We start from the raw sequence: 10,584 nt of genomic DNA, 5'->3' as shown, positions 1-10,584 counted from the left end.
TCTATGCTCTGTGTTTCGGTCACTGTTTATCTGCCTGTCAGTTTATATTTTCCCAGTGTAGTTAGTCCACTGTTCATCTGCAACCTGCAAATACAGCTGTTTACTTTGAGTTCAACTTCGCCTCACTGAATCCTGCATTTTGGGTCCTTCCTCCTTGTCTGCCGGTACACAGCCATGACAGTTAAGTGTATGTGTGCTTTTGGAAAACATTTAAAGCTGTTGTACAGAATCTATGGAACAAACTAGCTTAAGACATTTTTAGAATAGAAACAGCATTCTGCTTCTCTTTACAGCTCCTCACTCCACCAGGGCACCGTTTGGCACTTTCTGATAGTGCGCAAATGTGACGCATGTACTGCGGCAGTCATACAGACAACTAGATGAGCCAAAGGTTGGCCTACCTATTGTTGGCTGAGGTTTTAGTAGAGTTGTGGCTGAACCACATAAAAAACATATTATTAATTTTAATCTCCAAAATCAATGATAATGTTATGTTGGCATGCTGTTAAAGAGGGTCAAAAATGTTTCAACCCAGTTTGTTTTGCAGATTCTGTATAGCAGCTTTAATATAGGGAGGACACAACTTCCAGGTTGTGTGAGTAGAATTCGTTTTTTTCTCTTTGTCAGTTTAACAGTTTCTGTTTTGCTTGTCACTGTTCCCTGTCTGTTTTCTTACCTGGTTCTTCCTGACCTTGTACTTTCTCCTCACATCCCCCTCTTTCCTCTCGCCCTCCTTGGACTGACAATCATACACAAATTGTATTTAATTAGATGAAAAAATTACATTAATATGAAAAAAAATACTATTAAGATCACTAATAAAAAGTCCTCTCTCAGTGTACTTTCAACTAAAACGCAAATAACAAACCACATGAAGATCTAATAAAAGATAAATATTGAAACACTGATCCAACATTATTCTTGATTGACGGATCTTTTTTTATCTCCTTTTTAAAAAAAAAAAAAAAAAAAAAAAACTTTCCTTATATCCATTATGAACCTGGCGGTCTCATTATGAACACACACACACACACACACACACACACCACGAGTTATAAGGTTAATGGGCAGTCAGTTAGCTAGTTAGTACCTTGGGTTTAATATCGGCACATGCACTCTCTCATTCCATTTCAAACAGGACAGTGGTAATAACAGCAGGCTACGGACAATTTTAAGTTTTAGATTTTAAACAGACTGTATGCATTTCAATGGGAGCAACAGGACGGTCAAGTGTCGCTGTACAGAGCAGGACGGATTGTAGAGTAGCAAACATCGTCGGAAAACACGTTTTCAACACTGCAGGTTACCTGGTGTAATGTTTTTCAGCTAAAAAGAAACATGGCCTGACTCCTACCTAACTATATAAAGAGTAACTGAAGGTTAAATGCAGCTAATATGTCCTGTTTTAAGCCAGGCACTTACACCTCCGCTCCGCTGCGTCTCAGCCACCATCGCTCTGGCAGAAAGAGCGCTAGAGCCAGAGCAGGGGAGAGGCGAGCTGGAACAAACCATTTTGGGGGGAGGGGGGATATCTATACTTTTGTTGTTAAAATATTACGTCTCAACCAAGTACTGTATGCTTTTTTTTATTTTTAGTAGTGTGTCACACAAACAGCAAATATTGTCAAAAAAAAAGTAAGTAATTTTGGGGGTGCTTTGATTCATTTTAGCCCAAAAATGGGCTAAAAACACCCCTGGTGAGCGCACATTAGCATACTACTATAGGGCTTTGGAGCGTGATGTCACGGGGGTGGGCGTGGAAAGGATTTTGGCCCAATCTGCCATTTTGGGGGTCTAAACAAAGCGCAAGCAAAAAAGGAGCAAAGGCACACACAACAGCCATGGTTCGTTCTTGCTGTGTGGTCGGCTGCAATGTTCGATCGCACGACCGGCAAGAGAATAAGCTTGAAAAGGGTTTGTCTTTTCATTCTTTCCCAACCTGGAAGCAACATGAGGCAGCTCGTGTATCGATGTTACCAAATGAAGGCGTCTAGCCTGGATAGCAGCTGTGAGACGAGCTGATATCCAGTTCTCTTCCATCTCCAAATATCTGTTGGTGCTCCAGACATTTTCATTCCGGTAAGTTCCAAATATGTTCATACCACTCTTTATAGCCTATTAGTTTTGTTTTCGACGCACTCTGAGGTCATAGCAAATTAGAACAAACATCCTACTGAGTCATTTTGCAGAACTACCTTTTATTTATAGAGTTGCTAATTATTTGGCATTATTGCAGCAAACCAGCCTATGAAATGGATGAAACATCATGACTGTACGGTGGCCCCTAGAGACAAAGCACATGCAAACTCCAAAACACTTGCAAACTCCAAAACACAACGGAAGTGCTCCAGGACGCTAGGGGCAGTGTTGAGCTCGATTTGCAAAATAAACGGCAAGTTTGTCTGTATAGGACGGTCTAGTCTCCGTCTCGCTTCCCAGGTTGCCTAGCAACCATGATACTAACCGCTAGAAACGTGTCATACAACTTTGTTTGACAGAAATGGAGAACATATTTTGTTAATTTGTTTGTTTGTTTGTTTCTACAAGAGCTTTGTGTGATTTGATAAGTATCTGAGGCTGAGACCACAGGACAGTAAAACATGATTTTTGGGCTTCATTTCTGTACTGAACAGTCATTTAAGATTAGCTAGTAAATAACAATTAGCTGATGTTGTTCATGAGACTAAAGTCATATCACTTTGGTAATGTAAATATAATATGGCCAATATTATAGTTATTATATTAATCATTATTAACTATTACAGTAGTGAACATGAACTCTGTGTCAAATACTGAGCCTCAGTACAGATTCAAGTTGCAGTTATTTATGTCTTATCACCATAAATCTTCACTCAAAGACAAGTGTCTTTGACAGTGCATATATAGGTGTATCATATATAAGAGACAAATGTTGTTCCTTCAGTATGTTGGCATTACTAAATTTGGCTCACTGCTTACATATATTTATAAAAAGAAAATGTACAAGCTGTGATAACTGTTTCTGATAAAATGAAGAGTAGACTGATATATTGAATATTCCTTTATTGGGTGAGAAAATCAGACCATGTCATAACTGCTTTAAGTCACACAGAATAGATATCAGAGCCTTAAACAGGCTGACTTCTGCTAAATGGGTCAAACTGGGCAGAAAGTATACAAACACATAACATCCTTGTAAAATATGATGTAACACTATAGATCAACTTACCTCAGAATATATAAAGCATATAAACAATTACAGCAATATGATGCAACAAACACAGCAGCTACTGATCCAAAATACTCAAAGCTTCATAGAACTGAAACAAACATTTATTTTTAGGTCCATTCTGCTGCTGATACATACTTTAGGTTTCTGAATGTTAAACTTGTTGCTACCTTTCATAGTGTGTAACCTGAAGGCCCTGAGTACTTTCTCCCACACTGAAAACACTGGGAGGATAAAATTATTTGAACATTACCTAATAAGACTGATTCAGGACAGACAATTAGTGATTCTAAACTTTTCTAGCAGTCCTTCACAAACAGGGAACAGTCTGTCTATTCTCTCCATCTGTCAGCTGCTGCTGGCTCTTCCTCCTCCTCTTCCTCACACACTGCTGAGTTTGTCCTGGTGGATCATCAGGGGTGCAAAGCCTCACAGATGATGTGCAGCAGTGGGTCCCTCAGTCTGTCCTCACTCTGGACACTTGCAGTTGTCACACATGGAAATCAAATGTGTGATAAGCTGCAGGATTCAAACACAAGTGTAACTTATAAACACATGTTCATCCTTTTATTACACAATCAGAGAGAAAGAAACAGAGAGAGAGTGCAGGACAGACAGACAGGTGACAGTCTCAGGTGTACACACTGCTACAAAACAGCACAAAAGAAGGAGGATTGTGTTATTACCAAACAAAAAGAGTTCCCAGATGGTACAGTGGACACATGTGTGACTGCTGTGATTAAAGCATCTTTCTTTCAGCTTAACGAGTGAACCGTCAGCTCGTTCAAACACACGTTAAAGTCCGTTTGGCTCGACACCACCGAACAGAGGCAGCAATATAACATAGCTAACATTAACAGTGCAGTGAATCCTGCTTGTGCTGTGATATTCAGGACTGCAAACCGAGCAGCATCACTGACTTTCAGCTTGTTGTGTTTGTGGATATATGACTGACTTTAATGATCCATAAAATCATCACATTCTCTGTAAGATTTTAGTCAACTATTGAACGGCGTATATTTTGAAGTAAAGGCTTTAAAACCAAGTTAGTACAAACATCGCTAATGTCACATAACTTTCCCGACATGTGGCCAACAGTAATGTTTTAATGTTCTTCATTATAAAAACATTTGCGCATAAATAAGTGACATAATATTCAGTACTTACTTCTGAAAGTTTACTCTTCGGCGGCTCCGCTTCCGCCGTTTTTTTCGGCAAAATTATCCACACCACCGCCACGCTATGAAATCTGGGATATGTTGGGCCCATCCTTAAAATTCAGGGAAATTAAGGACGCATTTGAGGGCCGCATTTCGAGCAGCCTTTGAATTGGGACAGCCTTCGTTGTGTCGCTGTGACGTAATCGGCCTTAAAATGCGGCCTTTAAGGCTGCAGACCCTGAATTGGGATACAGCCCAAATCCGGTCATTGGTACTTCCTGGCTTGTGTAGTTACTAGGTAACAAAAGCTCAACACTGCCCCTAGCGTCCTGGAGCACTTCCGTTGTGTTTTGGATTTTGCAAGTGTTTTGGAGTTTGCAAGTGTTTTGGAGTTTGTACGTGCTTTGTCTCTAGGGGCCACCGTATGACTGGGTTCCAGAGCTACACAAGGGACCTGCTTCAAACATACCACCATGCCAATCAGATTACTTCTTCCATGTGAGGGTGAAGAGGTGACCCTCCTGGATAAGATGGTGAAGGTTTGCTGCGTTTGGTGAACTGTGTGATAGTAAAACCAGGGAAAAATGAAACCTGCTCCTGTTAAATATTCTTAAGTCTTTTGCTGTATAAATAGCGGGGGGTTTTTTTTTTCAAAAGATACAGTAAATAAAGTAATGTTAGTAGTGGGTGATATCATGTAAACACTGTCATGATTTTATGTAAACATTTTGTCATTTGTAAACTATAAATGACATGGATTCTACATGTAACTGATGTGATGTTCTATAAAGTGGTTTTAATTTAAAAAAAAAAAAAAAAAAAGAGGCAAAAATTAGTTTGTTTCTTTATTCAACTTTTGAACAGTGGGACTCAGTCAGTACATATTCAGTAAATGCAAATTATTTACACGGCAGTGCACTGCAGGCATAAATCTAGACCCCTAGATAAAACATTATGACATTATAGCAGTGACAACTCCTCCACAGTAGCAGGTGGGATTTTTCTTTTTTGAGGACCTTTTACCTTTCAATACAGATGGTCTGTTTATGTTTTGATCAAGAGCCTTTTTTTGGGCAGCTGAAGAGGAGAAGTCTATCTTATGGCCAACCTCTGGCTGTATCTTGGTCATATTACCCAGCAAAACCCAGTATGCAGGTTCATCTGTAACAGTCCTTGTGCCACGGATCAACACTGTTGCTTCCAAGGCCGACACAAATGTGTTTTATCTACTTTCAAATCCATTTATCATAAATGTAACAAATAAAGTGTTTAGAAAGTTAGCACATGTAATTTTTTTTATCTTTTTATGTATCCATCTATAGAACGCTGCATGTTATATTCTAAATCTGCCTTTTTAAAAAAAAAAAAAAAAAAAAACTGCCAGCAAAAAGAACCTAAAGTATGTAATGCAAGGATGTAATCACTTTCAAGCAGGGGCGGATCTAGAGAAATTTTCTTAGGGTGGCATGAGGGTGGCAAAGAAATCAAATGGGGTGGCAAAATCAAAGCCTTTTTCAACCCCAAACACATATGCAGGTGGTTACATATGGTTAAAATGATTCAAATGCAGTAAGTATACACGTTTTTCATATAAATATAGTCGATAACTTAATTATTGTCTGTAGCCCACATAATTACACACTTTAGTTACATAAAACATGTGAGTTTTGATGTTATGTACTGTATAGCCTGTATAATAAATACATATGTAGCCCAATAAGTATAAAATCCAGAAAGCTACACAACATGGGGCGGTTCATTTACAAACACAGGTCTAACTTAAGTTTCACACTGTTTTTTGTTAGAAAACAATCACATTGTTACAGCTTAAATTACACAAAATGTCAGAAATCTGCACTGTCATGAACAAAAATTTAAACCTAATTTTTCATGATTTGTTGGATTAACCCACTGAGGTCTGAAATACAACCGCCCATTTTTGACTCCTTTTGAGTTTACGTTTGTATTTCACCCTCAGATTGTTTCATTTTATTTTTTTCCCCTTGCCTTGTTTGGTGTCATTCTTTTCAGCTCAACTGAATTTAGTTGTTTTTTTTCACTGACATACTGCATTAGTACTGCTATTACTGTTAATAGTACTATTACTGATCTGAAATCACACAAAGAACTTAACATCCTAGTAGTATTTTTTACTGTAAAAAATCCCCACAGACATGTTGAGTAAATGTTTATAACTTGAAATGCAAATATAAATTGTACATTTTGTAAACGTATACAACTATTTATCTAAAAATGCAGCCAATACACCTGCTGTCATTTTTTCATTTTCTACAACCATTTAAAAATATTACTAAAATTAAATTGAGAGAACAATCAGGTGTTGCAATAAGATGCCCCACAAATGATGTGTGCCAGTAAAAAATAAGTTTGTCCACCAAAAGACAGAACGCCACAGGGATAAACCTGCAGGCCTGACAACAGGAGGTGTGTCACTCCGCTGGTTTTCTACTTAGTGACAGTGTTTACATTGCAAATGTGCCTTTGTGACATTCATTAGTGCCCTCACTGACACACAAAACAAAATGACTACACAACAGAACAGCTACACAAGACAACACAACACACTAAGTATACACTCCACACTAAACGTCACAAATCTCCCACATCTAAAAACTCTCTCTCTCTCTCACTCGCTCGCCCTGTCTTGCTGCCGTTACCGTCACTCCCAAAACTTTCCCCTCTTTCTAAACAACCAAATCCCACATGTTGACTTTTTTTTTTTAATTGGTCGACATGGTAACTTTTTCCGCCGATAGGAAAGAGGTGTTTTTTTTCCTTTCTTTTCTGTTTTCGCGCTGTCCTTAGAAAACGCTTAAAACACACACACACACAAAAACGTGAGGACAGTATTTAGTAAAAAGTGTGGCTTATATATATTATCATAACTCTGGATTTACTGGCCTGTAATTAAAATTTAAAAACTTGCAATGTGGGCTGAAATAGAGACTCAGCGTGGCTGCAGCTTTTTGCTATGTCAGCCTAAAATAGTCATGTGATTTGGAGGTGCAACGTGTCTGTGGACCACAGAGGGTTAGTAACACTCACCTTCCTTCCATTTCCAGAGTGTAACATCCAACCACCTGTGTAAAATCGTAAAATAGCAGTGACAACTCCTCCACAGTAGCAGGTGGGATTTTTCTTTTTTGAGGACCTTTTACCTTTCAATACAGATGGTCTGTTTATGTTTTGATCAAGAGCCTTTTTTTGGGCAGCTGAAGAGGAGAAGTCTATCTTATGGCCAACCTCTGGCTGTATCTTGGTCACATTACCCAGCAAAACCCAGTATGCAGGTTCATCTGTAACAGTCCTTGTGCCACAGATCTGCACTGTTGCTTCTACATTAAACAGAAGAGCAGTGACGTGGGTGCAGGTCTCCGCGACTCCGGCCTTACAGGTTCAACCTTCCCTGTGATGCTCACAGTGACCCATGGCTGCAATGCTGGTTCATTCAGTCTTTGAGAGTGCAGTACCTGAAACACACACAGACAAAGTTAATTTAAAGACAAGAACTATGAGCCAAGGCTGACATAAATGTGTTTTATCTACTTAATCATAAATGTAACAAAGTGTTTAGAAAGTAAAATCCGAAATTCCTATGGTGTTGTTCAAAATGTGCTCTGGCACAATCATAAGCATCGCTTGCTACTTAAAACAAGAAAAAAGCCGGTCCTGCTATGGGCTGAACCATTTGTTAATGCTGGAGGGGGGACACACTATCCAATATATTCAGTTTTAGCATTTATATTCACTGCTGACTGTAACTACGCTCAAACTGTTAATGCTATCTTATTTTAGTAAACAACAATGTCATATGCAAAACTGGGGTGGCAAGGGATCATTTTAGGGTGGCACTTGCCACCCCATGCCACCCTTCTAGATCCGCCCCTGCTTTCAAGATGGAGAAAGCATAAAGTTCGACTTTAAGTGACAATTACGAATCACTTAATATGATAAGGAGATTCTGCAGTTCATTAATCAATGTATAAAACCAAAATAGAATGTATTATTAGTGACACAGGACACAAACAAGGAAGCAAGATGTGTAATTAGGATTATTCATAATAAATATGAATTAATTAGTGCAATTTCTTTAACCATAGAGAATGACTAAATGCTTCAGGACAATGTCACATCAGTGCACTGAACTCACTATGTTATCCACCTAACAGAGCCTCCACATGTTCTTACTGTAATTTCCCCCTCATGAATGAATTTATGCTGCACTAATGTGAATGTTTGCAGGGAAATCAAACGCATTTCACACGCAGTACTCGAGCTGACTTACCTTTGTTTGAATGACAGCGAATTCACAACGTGAAGGCTTAAAAATAGCCAAATCTTGTACCCGATCTTTGGTGAATTGGATGTGCGCCTCTAGAGATTTATAATTGCGAAATTGGTTCGCCATGTATGCGCTGACTCCACAGACAAGGTACGAAAACATATCAGGCTAAGTCAATAGCGGTTGGTCTTCAGGGTTTCTACTCCACTGCTGTATTTCATACGGGTCCACATTTCCGATGCACGCTATTTTTTGCAAGTACCGTCTCTTTCCATCCGGATGCAATCTGTCTCTATAACGTCCTTTTTCTTTTGAGCTGCTTTTAAATATAGTTCATAGCAATCTTCCTTCCAACACAGTGGCTGTATCCCAATTCAGGGTCTGCAGCCTTAAAGGCTGCATTTTAAGGCCGATTACGTCACAGCGGCGCGCCGAAGGCTGTCCCAATTCAAAGGCTGCTCGAAATGCGGCCCTGAAATGTGTCCTTCATTTCCCTGAATTTTAAGGCTGTGGCAATGTAGACTTCGTGGCCCAACATATCCCAGAATGCATAGCGCAGCCCGGCCAATTCAGTTTGCAATGATGGCAGCAAGTACAGACGCGGCAGAGGACACCCACATCCATAAATGTACGTTATGTCGGAAGTACCGACACAATTGTCAAGATGCAAAAGATAATGGCAGTGTAATTGTACATGTCACGGTGAATTCATCCACAGCCATCACACGTAGGTGACTGTAAATACACAGTCCCGCTGAGTTGTAACTGGCCGGTCTGTTATATTACCGTGTGAGGGTCACCAACAACAACCTGAAGATAACAAAACACAAAAATGTAGCCGTGTAAACCCCGAATATCTGCGCAATGTGGCAACACATCACATATCAGCTCAAGTGCGCCCACGTTGTCGGAGACCTCTGTTACCGGTAACCCATCCTGCCGGCGAGAACAGCGTTCTCCGTTCCAGCGCACCCGCCCGCGCACAGTCGCCACTCAGGTTAAACATGTCACAGAAGTCACCCAAATAACATACAAATGTTATTGCGTGGCCCATGACAGTGTTGTATTTGTTCCTGAGAAAATCGGCTTGGGTGAGAGTGAAGTTGGGAGGCTGCACACAGCTGAATGTGCAAACGTATGATACCAGATGGCAAACAGGAAAATGATAACACAGAAGTGTAACATGTTATAAAATGTACTCCACTGTCCCATCACATTCCAGGGAGTAAGGAGGAGACGGCTGAGCTCATCAAACTCCGGGGTGAAAACGAACACCTGTTCACTGGTGCCAGGAACACAGCCGCTGCGGGTTGGAGGTATAGCAACAGTATGCATGCATAAATCTGTTGGGCATATTGGAGAGTGCCTGTCCTGCCTTGTAGTTTGCAGTTGGCACATATTGCTGAGGATCCTGTGCAGGGATTAACATCATTGACATGTCCTCCCATATTCCGTCTACCAGGGCAATCCTGGAGCAGATGGGGCTGGCGGGCCAAATAACCCCGTTGCAGGCGGGAAAAAAATGGGACAACCTAAAGAAAAAATACAAAGTATGTGCAGTACCATTGGAATATAAAGCATATGAACCCCACCATGTAAACCTGTACTGTTGCTGTTGCGGTGAACTGCCACTTTGATCCCCTCTGCCTGTAGGATTGCAAGTATCCCGCAACAGGTGAGGGGGTGAGTGGGAAGACCACTGCTGCCACCTGGCCCTGGTTTGTCCCAGTGGATGAGGTCCTAGGACAGAGGCCGTCCACCAGGCCTCCAGTCCTGATTGCCTCCATCCAAGAGGACACTCCAGGGCCCAGTACAGCAGCGGGCACCCAAGGGCAGGATGTGGAACGGCAGGAGGAAGAGGCCCAGCTGGAGGCACAACCAAAAAAGAGGAAGAGGGACAGGGAGGATGAAGT

General features: G+C 40.6%; 1 long non-coding RNA gene across 1 annotated transcript; it reads left to right on the top strand.

Moving 5' to 3' along the window:
• Positions 1-10,222, top strand: LOC146371244 (uncharacterized). The gene is made up of 3 exons (XR_014802892.1): positions 1-187; positions 9,894-9,987; positions 10,134-10,222. It is a non-coding gene; the product is annotated as an uncharacterized LOC146371244 (long non-coding RNA).
• Positions 10,223-10,584: the final 362 nt, after the last annotated feature.

Source organism: Perissodus microlepis, chromosome 16, assembly GCF_051167445.1.
Source record: "Perissodus microlepis isolate ML-2025 ecotype Zambia chromosome 16, ASM5116744v1, whole genome shotgun sequence".
NCBI lineage: Eukaryota > Metazoa > Chordata > Actinopteri > Cichliformes > Cichlidae > Perissodus > Perissodus microlepis.
The sequence above is the reverse complement of the archived record's forward strand: the minus strand, read 5'-3'. Positions and strand labels throughout refer to the sequence as shown.